Raw genomic sequence first — 14439 nt, 5'->3', positions numbered from 1 at the left:
CCGATGGTATCCGAGGATCCATTTTATGCAGAGTGGCAAGTGGTCTTTTGGACTGAACTGCCTTCTCTAAAACCAAGGTCCATGAACTAATCACAATTGCAAAATGCTTCCAGAAGGGGTATAAGCACTTGCCATGTTTGTATTTATTTAAAATAATATGATGGGACCGTGGCCAAAAAGTGATTTTTGTGGTTGGAAGAGGTTAACAGCACAAATAAAGTTGAAAACTGCTGTCCTAACCTGTGTAGAGTAGAGGCTATTTCTTACTAGATAAACTGTCGGGATGGAGATTTGCTGGAGCTTCTTGCTGGGCTCCACTTTCACCCCCCAGTTATTGTGTGTCACCTAATTAAGCCTGGAGGGGATACATGTGTGTCTCGCCGTGCCAACGTTCGTATACAACCGGTTCTGCTTGAGATGAGAAGAGCCTTTCTGGCTACCTATCAGCAAGGACACCTGAAGCATTCCATGACTCCATACCATCACAGTAACGAGTGGGCAGATGCCCTTGATGGAAGAAAGGGTCATTATTTTTCAGAACAGTTTCCCTACCCACGTCCCCAGCCTGCTCGCTTCCAGTTTAACAAGCTGCTCCTTAGGCACAAATCAGACTGACAGACACTTTAAGAAGCAAAAACATAATTAAGATCTGTTAGATTTTGGATGCACCCTTGCCATGTCACCACTGACTTTGGAGTCTGCAACTAGTGGCAAAAAGCTTTCCGTGAAGAAGAAAAACTTGAATGAAATAAAAATAAACAACACCCACACACACAACCCCCCCCCGCCCCCAACAACCAATCAAACCGCAATTTTGTATCGGGGGTGTCTTCCAAGGGATAATGTTAGTGGCATCCTTTCACATTTCTATAGCCTTGCATGTGGAAGTTTCTGCAAACCCAACCTGCATCTTCTGGACAGCAAAGAGCAGCAAGAATTCCGTATTGGAAAAAATTCTTAAAGCGCTTGTTCTTGCTCAAACACTAAAATTGCAAAGTGTCTGCACTCAAGCAGCTACAGCCATGCAAATTAAGGTCATGTTTTGAACAAAACAGATTCCTCCTGTGCCTGCAAGTGACTTCTGTGTGCATTTGTAATGTCCCCACCGCCAAGGCATCTGTGCCACGAGCTAATAATGGAAATAATAACAGAATAATGGAAAAGTTGCATGCAGAGGCAGCTCTTATACTGAAGATTGTGTAAGTACAAACAGAGGCCACCTCTGGGAATTACGGAGACAGGGTCTTCAGTAGTCCTAAGCGCCACACTTTCAAAGAACAGCAGTTGAACTTCTGTGTTTGCAAGTACACATGCATATTAAAGATCATAAAAGCAAGAAATTAGCGAGGGAAGAAATGTCTCATAAAGAATTTCCAAAATCTGGGATGGTCTGCGTGTATGGCAGCATATGAAGTTGTTGTGATTTAACCCCGGCCAGCACCACACAGCCACTCGTGCAGCTCTCCCTTCCCTCCAGAAGGGCAGGGAGAAGAGGAAGAAAAGGAGGGGAAAGGAAAGGAAAAAAAACCTCGTGGGCTGCGATGAAGACAGGTTACTAGAAGAATAACAGGAAAATGCAAAAAAAATGGTAAAATAATATACAAGATGAAGTAATACAACACAAGTCACTCTCACCACCCAGTGAATTGGTTTCCCAGTCCATCCCAAGCAGCAATCACGGATTCTCACCCCCCCGGCCAACCCCCATTTATATACCATGATGTCTATGGTATGGAATATTCCATTGACCATTCCATTGCTCTGTCTAGCTCCTTCTGAGCTTCTATGGGAAGCTGAAAAAAAGTCCTTGAATAGTATAAACATCACCTAGCAACAAGTGAAACAATATGCATTATTGACATTCCTTTCATATTAAATACGAAACACAGTAGCCCTTAGAAAGACAATTAAATCTATCCCAGATGAAACGAGGACAGATGTATTTTGCACCATACAAATACAAGTGGGACACTTCTTTGAAACACAAGCTTCTACTTTCATATATGCTCTGCAGTTGGACTGAAAAAATTAATTTACTTTTTTAAGCTTTTGAACATAGAAGCTGTTACAAAAATTAGAGAGGGATTTCCGTAGGGTATAAAGAGGTCACAGAGAAAGCTTGAGCTTCTTTTGAGAATTAGTTCAACAAAAGAAATCCTTACACATTTTGGATGTGGACTACAAGTTTGCAAATACAAATATCTAGATTTCACAAAGGTCATTTCAGGTAAACATTTGAAGTTCACACTGTTTCTTCAGATATCCAAGTGTATATCCAACAAGAATTAGAATAGGAAGAAAAACTGTTTTGTTTCGTTTGCCTGGAATCTGCCACCTTTAAAATCCACTTGCTAAAAACACTAGTTTCCATCTGCCAACAGCACCACGGCATATATATAGTGCTTTAAATCCAGAAGAGGATATGAAGTCCCTCAGAAAACCCATGCTATTTTATTTAGGACATATTTTGATGCTGTTTCCTACAAGTTTCCAAGTGATGGCTGGGCCCGCAAGCTCTGGCACAAAACAGCAGACAGCTGGGTGTGGACTAGACAGCGTGCGGACAGGAGTCAGGCTAAGGACAGCACTTGAGCCAGAACGGTTGTTTCTGCACTGGAAATAAGACTCTAATTTCTAAAGCATCTGCAGAATACTCCCCCTCAAGGAAAAAGAAAAAAAAAAGACCAAAGAATAATAATAAAAAAGAAACGTTTTATTTTAAAATACAGTCTTTAAATCTACTTCACTTAGTTACACTGTAAGAGGATTTATGACTAAGTTGGGAAGAAAAAAAAACCTTCTAAATTATTACTTGCAATTTTGAGGTGGGTATCATAGAAACTACGTTTAAAAGTCCTATCCTGGCAGCCCACATGCATGGAAATTGTTCTGTACAGCTCAGTAGCACCCACTTTCACAAACAAGGATACGGGGCTAGAGACAGGCTTGCAGGTTTCCTTTATTCGTGGTACAAATTTTCTCCAACTAGTCAGAGAGCTGGAAATGTCCTGCTTCAAATAAAACCCAAGAACGTAGTAGTTAATAAATATTTGTAGGGCAGCTTGAAAAACTCTTACGAAAAAATGTTTTTTAAAATCTTTTCCCCCACGGAACAGCTCAGAAGAAGTACGTCCCTGACAAAGGCCCATAAGGGGCCAAACGCTGGTTATTTGTTCTCTTTTGCTCTTTACAAATGAAGCAAAATACAGTTAATACATTATGCATGTCTTCGAGCATATTTTTATTTAGCCTGTTTTGGTTTGTTGCGCCTTGGGAACTTTCACTTTGTTTTGTTGTGCCTTGGGAACTTTGATTTTGTTTTTCTGGTTGCTAATAAAATTGAAATATTAGGGCAGGACACCAACCAATCTACAGCGCGTGAGATTTGTTTAAGTTTGAATGAAACGGCCTCTCAACGTCTCTTTTCCATTCCCTTATCTTATCAGTCACCAAAGCACTCTCAACAAGCTGGCCTGTCACAGGAGCAGCGTGGGCCAGTTGCTATTAGTCATTTCATTTCCCGTTAAGATGATCTGTTGTTTCACCCGCAGGAATAAGATAGATTTTGTTCCAGTAACGTGCTACAGCGTCTCAGTCCTGTGCAGTCTGGGTAGAGAAATGACTCTGTGCCTTATACTTTTGGAATTACCATTAAGGTAGTGTTTAAAGCAGGCAGGCATATTAAACAAGCAAAAGACAATCCTCTGTCACGAGGAATTTACTCCTATTGCAGAAGTGAAAGAGTGAGAGAGAACAGCAAAGCCTGAGGGAGAAAGAAGGAGAAGAGAGGACAATTGTCATGAGACTAGACAGTTAATTACAGTCATTACACTCACATCTCGGTACTACTTTTTTATTTCAGTTTGGGATGGGTGGTATCTTTTGGCATGTAGCAGCAATTTGTATTCCCCTGGGAACATAAGAAAGGGTGGGCAGTATGAAAAGATTAAGGAAATTAGGACCAAAGAGATGGGAAGCAGGGTGGTAGTTAAAGGGTTTTGATGGGGCTGAAAGCCAAGCTCGGCCCAAGTGACAAATGGAGTGAGCCAGGGAGAGAAAAAAGCCGTTAGACATGAAGATTTGCAAGGGCAGGAATACAGGAATGAGGGGTCCCACGGCCGGCCTGAGGGATGGGCTTTCCCCCCGCAGCAATCGTCTCTATCCTGCTCTACACGGCCGGCTGGAGGGCAGCATCCATACACCACCACTACAATAAACTGGTATTCTTGGGATGCTAATTTCCCCCTTCTTCTTATCCCAAGGGGATGTTCTTAGTCAGTCCCTAAGTGCCCCAAAAGACTTCCAACCTGGGGCAAAGAGGAAGGATGCCTACATGGACACCCTCCTGGAGGGTCACTTTTTATTTTTCTGAAGGATGCACAGAAGTTGTCAGCCTGTACATCTCTTGTATATCTTGTATATCTCTAGATAGCAATCTCCAGATGTGCTGTCGCCTTCTTATATGGCTGCAAGACAATGTGGACTGAACCAACCCTGTTCCTGGCTCTTCGAAGGCTGCAAGCCTGTAGGTCCTATGCAGCAGAACAAGTTATTCTGAAACTCTCAGTGGCGAGACTGTCCCAGTCCTTTACAAAGTGGTAGAAGACTCTTCCAGGATGTCATCCTCCTCTGTCCTCTTGTTTGAGTACCAAATCAACACAGCTCCTCTATTGTGAATAGCACCCAGGGGTGGAAATGACCTGTTATGGAGCAGATCTCCTGTAGGGGCTCTCCTATATGTGACCCACTCACAACAAAGCTTTCCTCCTTCCTACCCGTGATTCTGTTTTTCTGGTGGTGATTTTGTGGTGGTTTTTTAGTTGTTTTTTTTTCATTTACTAGGGGTTTGTTTGTTTATTTCAGGGTCTGGTGGGACCCTGAAAAAGTGCAAATTAAGTGCTGAAGGGAAGCTCCTCAGATGCAAGCTGAAGGGGCTGCCTGGCTGCCCAGGTGAGAGAGAAGGGAAGGGCTTCAGCGTCTCACAATTAAACTGTCTAGTCCTGCCGGTCCCTACCCTTCCCCTCTCCCTGCGCTCTTCCCAGCCATACTCAGTGCTACAGTCATACTCCTACCATGAGCATCCCCCAGACACACCCAACATACCCGAGAATCAACCACACTCTGGAACACCTGAACTGAGCAGGAACTTTCCCAGCTCACAGCCTGGGAATGAATGAGCTGAAAAGGTCTGAGAAGCTGGTACGGAAACCCACAGTCGCAATTGCCACTGGCAACTCGGTATCCCTCCTCTGATAAAGCCTCCCAGGGTACCTCATACGGTTTCTACAAGATCCATAGCCAATTCAAGAGGCAATTGCTAAAGACGGACTGAAATGAATGCCTCTGAATTGCCTTTTAGGTGACATTACTAGTTCTTGGGCCTGATAATTCTCAGCAGCACGGATTGCAAATGCTGCTGGCTGAGATCAGGCTGGTAAACCCAGGTCTGAAAGACAGCTGCCAGAATAGCTCAGATTAACTCCAGGCTGCCCACCAGAGTGTGGACCTTCAAGTGGGGATTGCAAGTGTCTGTCAGGCACAGAGCAACAGCAAAAAGGAAAAAAAAAATAATATTGGGAGATCCTGGTAGAAAAATGCATCTTTTGGTGGCCTTTTAAAAAATGCCTTTTGGTTTTTTTAGTCCTAAACCTTGCTGGTGACATGAGCTTTTTGAGACTAAAAGGTACAAGCTGTCTGACCAACAGCCCTGAAGCTGACAGCATCGCAGAGACGTCAGCTGGCTGCCCTCGAAAAGGGCCAGCCAGGGCTTGACTGGCAACCTGGGGCAGCATCAGCTCTTCAAACTACTGTTGCAGCAGTCACTGCTGCAGCAAAGCATGGGACAACATTGCTCGTTGCTGGGCTGCCAAGAGCTGATTTTTGTGCTTTGTGGTGCTGGCTGCAAAATGAAAAATCACAGGATGTTTTTCTGCCACTCCTCTTGCACTAAAGACAGAGTTTTTTTAATCAAACAAAAATGGCGTAGTCAGTATTAGACTACTCACCTGGCCAAAAACCTACATCCACCCTAAACGTTTCTCACCTGACCCAGCTTCCCCTGGAGCTTAAAAGCAGTCCTTCAGGGAAACAACCAGCCTTTTCCCCTTCCCCTTCCCGCTGAACCCAGCATCTGGCATCTGGATGGATTCCCTCTCCCCTTTGCTACTAACTGGGAATTCATTCTCCTTGGTCCTCCTCTACAGGCTTTTGGAAGTCTAACTCCACCATGCTCACAAGAGGCTTTCCCCAGCTAAGGAGGCGTGAGATGATAAGCACCTCAGTGTTTGGGACACAGCCTCAGGATAAGCCCTCTTAACTCCAAACGAGCTGCCTGGGTCACAGGGAATGAAAGTTGCTCATTTGCATCAGTGTACCACTGCACTGATAGCATTAGCTCTGTCCCTTAATGAGTCTGATGAGCCTGGGAATGGCAGCACTGGAGTGGCACACCCTGCCATGGAGACACTATTTTAGGTTGGAAAAGAAGCGGAGCGGTTGCGACTCCTCTTTACTCTGCTGCTATACGTGGGATGGACAAGCCCAAAGGCGAGCCCAGAATTAACTGCCCTGGCACTGCCACTCTTCCAGTTCCTCCCTTATACCACAATGTGTAGTCTCTTGCCTTAGTGGAATAAAACCCAATTCAACCTTTCCAGACTATTCTACCAGGGGAGAAGAAAACCCTGTTAAAAGTCATATTCCATAAAACACTACTGTGTATTACACTTTCATCAGCTTTAACTTCATACACGCAGTACTTCTCAGCATCCTCCTTCCAAGCAAGGAACACAGCCATCACACGCTTATGCAAATAAAGCACATGTAATATCCTCTTCCTCTCTGTTTTCTTTTCTCTCTGGGGTCCATATATTAGAAAAGGGATTCTCTAACTGGTGTTTAGAAAAGCTTCCACCTATTTCTGTTTATTTTCCTTTATCACTGTGCTGAGGTTGCACCCAGCTGATACAGAGGTTCAGCTTTTCCAGCTGGGAATCAGACCAAGACACAGCAGCAGAAGCAGCAGTCAGATCCCACCGGCAAGACACAGATTTTCAAAGCTGTTGTGAGTATGAACTCATTTAAAAATCATTTAAGAGCCATTTAAATTAATTAATAAAAAAAAGAGTAAGAAGGCTTACCTTACTAACAGCTTTAGGGCCTATACTATATCTCATCTCTCAGCCTGGATCCCAGATGGTCAGAGCACCAAATTGCTATTTGAGTTTTAATTATTCCTGTTATTATATTCAAGATATGTCTGGAGACAAATTATGAAGCTCCTTATGAGTGGCCAGGAAGTAGGCACACATAAAGACCATCAAAAAGCCTTGTCATACCTTGCGCTGTGGCAAGTCTCAGGTCACCAAACTGTCCCATGCAGACCTGTCATGATTAGAAAAGCTGCAGGCAAACATGGCATCAAAAAAGTCTTTGCCCAGTTAACTTTGCCCATGCATCATGCTCCCTAGCAGAGATGCTTCCGGGTTGCTGGGATCTGTGTTCGCTTGCAACACTTTTCAAATACTTGCAGAAGTTCTCAAGCTGGCCAGCTATGGCCCTGGGTGAAGGTGATTATTGAGCTAATTAGATATGCCGGCTTGAGTCTTAGTAGCATTCTACTTCACTTCACCCATACGGACCGAGCTAAGTGCAGAATGATTGTCCTGCAGACGGCATACGGGATGAAATGCTGGTTCCTGGCATTCCTCGGTTCCCCAATCTTCATCCCACACTCACAACCACAGCATCCTTGAGACCATTCATGCACCACAGTGGGAGTCCTAACTCGCTCCAGGACGCAGCGGGGCCAGCCAAACCAGTCACCCCTGATGAAAGAAATGGCAGCTTGAACTGTTGGTCTCAGGCAGGAGCAAGCAAACCAGCAGACAGGCACCCACATCGAAATCTTGTTTTGCTGGTATATCGGAGATATTTCAGTTGCCTTTGCCATATTATTAATTCATGCCATCTCCACGCATCATTGCCTCACTTAGAGGCGCACAGAACCTAAACATATATTAAAAACACTATCACTGCATAAACAGCTCATTAAAATGGATTTAAAATGGGGTCTATAAAACTAAAATAAACAAATCTAAACCAAGGGTAGAATGCCCTTAAAATTAGAGATTTATGCTTGACTGGAGAAAACAAACGAGAGACTTCTCTCATTTCATCCCTACAGATGTGCCTACCCAACTGTATATCCTGTAACAACTTAAAAGGCAGATCCAATGTGATTCCTCTGTAGGCAAACACTAATCTCTTTACCTTCACAGACAACTGAAAATAAATGGAAGCTGAATATTTGCTAGTTTAGCTAGATTATTCCAAACAGACTCTATTTTCTCCAGTTCCACAAAATAGATCCCTTTAAGGATATGCTTATGCGCCCAGCGGTTGTCCTGCGCTTCATCTGCCCATTATCTGAGCTGCAAAGTCAGAGGCAGAGGCAGCTCCACTTTATAAAAAAGAGAGGTTCGACACCTTACGGTAGGACCGCATCCATGCTAAGAAAGCCTGCCTTGAGGAAACCATTTTTTGTAACTCAGCGGGCATATATATTACCAAAAAACCTCTGAGATTGTGTTTCAGCTGTAGTGCAATTGAAGTGACCTGGATTTTACAGCAGCATTCACCTCAAAATGCACAGATGAAGAAGCATTTGGAAGTGTTCGGGATATCACAATAAGACAAGAGACTGACCTGTTCCTCTGCCCACAAGGAATGTAAACACAGGATTTGATTTTCTGACAGTATTTTAAAAAATATTTGTACTAGACTTACAGATCACAATTAACAGATAAGTGACCTAGCCAAAATAAAGATAGACCATTTAACGCAGCAAGTTCAATATTATATTTAGTGCTTTGGAAATCTTTCCTTCTATCTGGCAGCCAGGCTATTCATCTCTTTAGAACAATAAACACATCAGTTCTAGGCATCATATTATATTATTATGGGACTGGCTATCAAAAGGTATGCAGCAACGATAAAAACTCAAGAGTATTTACTGCTTAATATGCGTGAGATCCAGCACTTTCCAGCTTAATGCATTATTGGTTTCAACGTCTAATTTCCAGGGGACGTGAAATGTTCAAACCCAAGTGGAAGCGAAAACGAACTGGTCCAAACAGCATTTTGGTTTCGAACAGCAGTTTAAAATAACTGGTTTTCCATTGGAATCTATAATATCTAATGCACAATACCCATACCTCTGAAACAAACTCCCGCATTTTGCCTTCCACTTTCTTACTCATTATCCCATTTTGGAAAGGATGCATCACAAAAATCTTTTCTATGGTGTTTTAAGAAATAATCTATTTTCAGTCATTTTAATAGTGCCACAATAAGAGACAAATTTTACAGCATCTATGATATGAGAAATTGGCATTTGATTCCTCCCAATTTTTTTTAAGCCTTCTTTTCCACTGAGACCCTTAGCAAACCACAGTCCTTCCCATTTGAGGGTGGGACACCAAACAAGAGAGGAGAGGGAGAGGAGAGGGAGAGGAGAGGGAGAGGAGAGGAGAGGGAGAGGAGAGGAGAGGGAGAGGAGAGGGAGAGGAGAGGGAGAGGAGAGGGAGAGGAGAGGGAGAGGAGAGGGAGAGGAGAGGGAGAGGAGAGGGAGAGGAGAGGAGAGGAGAGGAGAGGAGAGGAGAGGAGAGGAGAGGAGAGGAGAGGAGAGGAGAGGAGAGGAGAGGAGAGGAGAGGAGAGGAGAGGAGAGGAGAGGAGAGGAGAGGAGAGGAGAGGAGAGGAGAGGAGGCAGGAGTTTCCCAGCTCTGTAGCACTGGTGTGATTCACAAGGGGAATTTTTCGCCTCCTTCTAAACAGATGTCATGGCAGAAGAAGCGGACACACCCTCAACAGATGGGTCTTCAAATGTCTTGATGCTGACAAAACATTTTTTCCATTAAATTTTATGTCCAGAATGACCCACTTCCATTTCTCATACAACTGATGCAGCGTCCCAGCAAAGGCTGTTCATCTTTTCCCTTAACTGTTGTCAGCTTTGCAGAATTGAAAAAAGGCCTGTTAGGCCAAAAGGACCTCAGCAGTGATCTACCAGTTCAGCGCTCTTCCCAGAAGAAATTCTTCAAACACTGCTACCATAAAAACGGATGTTTTCACACTTGTGTACTGCTTTCATTCTGAAGTAAATGTGCCAGATAACAGAGGAATATCTGTTGCTATAGTCAGCGCTATCATACACTATTCTGAACATCACAAGCTTTTTCTCCCAAATGGTGCCTTTTGGTTTTGTGGTTTTTCACGGGAGACCTAAACAAAACTACTCTTGGTTAGAGACACTCTCAGAAATCCATCACAACTCTCCTCAAGTCCTGCAGTACTTGAATGCCAGAGAACTAACACTGCTGCTGGTGAAAAGGGGAATGATCCCATTGATGTCAGTGGTGTTTCATCCTTTCACCACAGAAGAGAAGCTGGCAAGAGGTGGAGACACCAAACAACTGCAATGCCGTCATTTTCTTGGTCTGCCATGTCCACCCTCCAATTTCAGCACAGGAATTTATCCTGTTTTGGAGGTGGCTAGTGTTTATAGTATTGACTTAGCACACCACGGAAAAGCAACAACCATGGTACATGTCTACCTTGACCTCTCACAAACTTGATCCACTGTAGCTGCTGTCTTCAGAAGAGCTGAGACCTCACAGCACAGCTCATATGTAAAAATTTCATGAGGTTCTTTCAGTTGATAAAATAGCACCACAAAAATTAGATTGCTTCTGGCTGCCTGTGGATATTTTGACAACAAAATGGAAAAGAATATCCTTCAGTCCACCTGTGAGTGACCTGCATTTGCTCTGTTGATAACAGCCTATGTCTCCTGCCACTCTTGCAGAGCTTGAGAAGATTTGTACCACTCTTACTGCCTAAACTCCTTTTGAAGAAAAATACTACTTAGGTTGCCTGAGTTGAAAAATATCAACTTTAAGATAAATCAATCTACCTTTAGCCTCTGTGTGTGCCAAAGCACACACTTGGTAGTACGATGTTAAGTGTACTGAGATAATTAGAGGCCGATGCTTCTTCTCCACAGCTTCAATTAAGGGAAAATTCATATTCTACCAGATAAAAGTAACTCGGGGGGGGGGCGAAGAAAACAAAACAAAACAAAAAAACACCTGTAAGAACTGTAGTAGAAGTTACTCAATAATTATGCTTTCATTTGGTACAAAAACCCCAAATATCCAGAAAATTGTGATCAACTTCTACTTCATGTAATACATCTGCTGCATTATTTGCTGGCTAGGTCTTTGATGTTCTGAAAAACACCAGTAACTGTTGTAATTAAATCCTCTCTAGTTATTCGTCTGCATAGCTCAACTAATATCTCACAGAATGCCATCAGTATGAAAGTCCACTGATTCTCCAACCTGCTAGTGTAATTGGATTAAAATTACTACTTTTGAAGGGAACTACAGCTTGAAGTTTGTTGTAGTGTGGGGGTTTCCATCCGTCCTTTCAGTCAGCAAACAGCTCTGCCAAACGGCCCGAGGAACATTTGTCTTTTGTGACAAAGCCACATCCACATTATAATCTTGTATAGTAATCTCACATGATGTCAGAGCACTGCTTTACGTCTGGGGAATAATTTGTCTGGATAAGTAGAAACCATAAAGCAATACGGAGAAACATTTTGCCAAGGACAAATGTCTTCTTGTGGATTTTTTTAGACTAGTACTAATTACTTCCGTGTTCTTTTCTTCCATGGCCCCAAAAGAGGAGTTTTAAATGATGTTATGAGGTTGATGTATGTGTGCTCATATGAAGGAAGTCACAAGCCACTGTTTCACATCTGCTGTTTTTCATTTTGTGGTTTCCAATCCCAGGGCTTCTTGATGGCTGCGCAGCACCAGCCCCTCCTGCTTTCCCTTCCCTTCCTCTATACCAAAAATAGGGAAAAAGCCAACCCACATCAATCCATGTTAAAATAGATTTAACTTGCACTACTTTGCAAATACTCCTCAACGTTTTGAAAGCTCTTTAAAAATTTCAATATTTTGTGCCTTTATTTTTTCTTTTCCAATAAGCTCCTTGAAGACAATATGCTGAAACGTAGTTATTTTTAAAAACAACCCTCTGTTATTGCTGGTAAATATTTAAACAGTGTCTTTTGCCAGATTCACTGCCAACGTGCACTGCCTGGCTCCTTCCCATAGGGTTTACAGCCTCAAAAGCGTACTCGCCCATAAATGCTGGGGGAATAAAAGGAAGTCATAGAATTGATAAGTCAAAAAGTAAACATGCAAGATCAGTATCGCTTATGGTATAGCTTCAGCGTGACTCACATTAATCCAATATGGACCATACACAGTATTTGCATCTTGAAGAAGCTACAGCATCTTGCAGTCCTAACAACTTTTATAGCGTGTCCTTGAAGTGTCCTGTTCCTTTCATCACCGCTGAGAAAAATATCACAATCCCTTTACTTTTTCTACCCATAATGATAGGGTGAGCAGTGCTGAGAAAAAAATGCAATCACAATAACAGAGGAAGAAAACATGATTCATGGGCATAGAAAGTAAATCACTAGGAAAGCCTGTCTTGTCCTCCTTTTTATTTCGCTCATAGGTCAAGCAATCTTAATGAAGCCTCCTCCACATGCGCTTTATTGTTTGCTCTTATATAAAGCACGGTTATTTCAAACTCCTTAGTTATTTTTAAAAGCTATGCTGAAAGTCCTGCATGGGTTACACTGAATATTTGCTGAAGAACTGCTACAATTACAAGTATCAAAGCTAGAGGACAGCACCAAGCTCTGCTCTGTGATTTACCTGCCCGTATCAGGCAAAGTTGCCGGTGGAAAACTATGAATGATGATTACTCCCTTCTGAGGAATCCATGTCAGATAGGGAAAGGTCTTGCTATCTAACTGCCTAACTTCCCTCTAACTTCCTGCATACAAATGAAGGCTGTTAACCGCCTGCAATTTTATCTGTTTACCTGAATAAAGGTGATAAATTACCCTATTACATCTTCATACACATATTTGAAGCCGGATTGAAGTCAGGTCAAGAATCTGCTTCGGCAAGTCTTCCTTGCTACAGGGACCCTTATCTAGTAGGATAAGCACAGGAGAAAAAGCCTTTGGGCAATGGGGAGGAAAGGAGGGAAGGAAGAACAAAGGTGCATTTGCAGCAGGGAGACGTTCCTGCGCTAGCTTAATCTGTCTTTCCTGGCTGGTAACGGTTGTTAAAACAAAGTAAACACAGATATCAGCATGACAGCATCCAAAATACATTCCTAGGATCTCTGAACAGCCAAGCTGAAGCCACTGCCATTGCATCTTCATTGCTACCTGGAGCTCCCCAACCAGCTAGACGTAGTTGCTAGCCTGGAGAAAGATGCCATTAAGTGCAGAGCAGATTTACACAGTGCCTGGCAGGGGCTTTACCACATTCCCTATGTTTCCTCTGGCCTTTTTCTCCAGCTCTTGGCAGATTTGTTCCACCTGCTCTCCCTACTTTGCTTCATGCTATGCTTTTCTACTTTCCCCCTCACTTTCTTTTTCCCTTTGAGTGACCTTTTTCTCTGCCTTCCTCTTCTGCTACTCCTCACTCACAACATAGTGGTGATGAAGATGAAACAACTGCTGCATCTGAACATCATTTGCAAACTCCTGCCCTCCTTCAGGCTACTGACGAGGCCAAAGCCCAGTCCCATCCCCTCCCCGCCATCCCAAATGCTTGTTCTTCTCCTTTTAGACAAAAAAATCCTCCCAGACAGAGTCTCAAATTCCTGAGATGCTAGTATTGACTGGGCAATCCACTTACAGATCAGCAAAGACATGTGGGGGACTGAAATACAAATCACTAACACTGATCGGTCAGCCATTTTTTCAGACCACAGTAAAGATAATTCAGAGTTCCCAAAAATAAGAGGTCGGTATGCAAATCTGACCACGATGCAAATTTAGGTCAAATCCTATCCCACAACAGGCATACAAGTTTCCCACCAAGTCACAGTGGATGGGAAAAACCCTCAAGTTTTAACCTTGTTTAATACTCTGAACATGGGTGATCCAGTAACAATCAGCAAGACCTTTTTGCCTGATGTCCAAAAGCAAATGAGCAGTGGGGATTCTCTGCTGGAAACCCTGTCTTTGTTCGACATCTTCTCCAGGGATGTCGAACCTCTTGGGCTTGTGCAAGCTGTATAACAGAAATAGTTTATATTAACCCAGAGGATCTAAGAAGTGAATGGACTCAGTAAAACCCATAACAGCTGAAACTGAATTGGTTAAGTGTATTGATTTCACACAGACTTGTGGTGGTGAAATTCCTATAGAAGTTACAGTACTCAATGCTATTTTTTCTTTTATATCTTTTCCTGTTTATTAAGGCACCCATTGAAGATGGATAGACATGGTCCATTAAATTTTTACTTCACTTTTTTTCTGAAATATGTGTTTA

General features: G+C 42.9%; 1 protein-coding gene across 6 annotated transcripts in view; it reads right to left on the bottom strand.

Annotated features, from left to right (window-relative positions):
• The window catches only part of ENOX1 (ecto-NOX disulfide-thiol exchanger 1), a 380407-nt gene that overhangs the window by 273201 nt on the left and 92767 nt on the right, over positions 1 to 14439 (bottom strand). The gene's annotated exons all lie outside the window — the stretch shown is intronic.

The sequence above is a fragment of the Rissa tridactyla genome, chromosome 1 (assembly GCF_028500815.1).
Source record: "Rissa tridactyla isolate bRisTri1 chromosome 1, bRisTri1.patW.cur.20221130, whole genome shotgun sequence".
Taxonomy (NCBI): domain Eukaryota; kingdom Metazoa; phylum Chordata; class Aves; order Charadriiformes; family Laridae; genus Rissa; species Rissa tridactyla.
The sequence above is the reverse complement of the archived record's forward strand: the minus strand, read 5'-3'. Positions and strand labels throughout refer to the sequence as shown.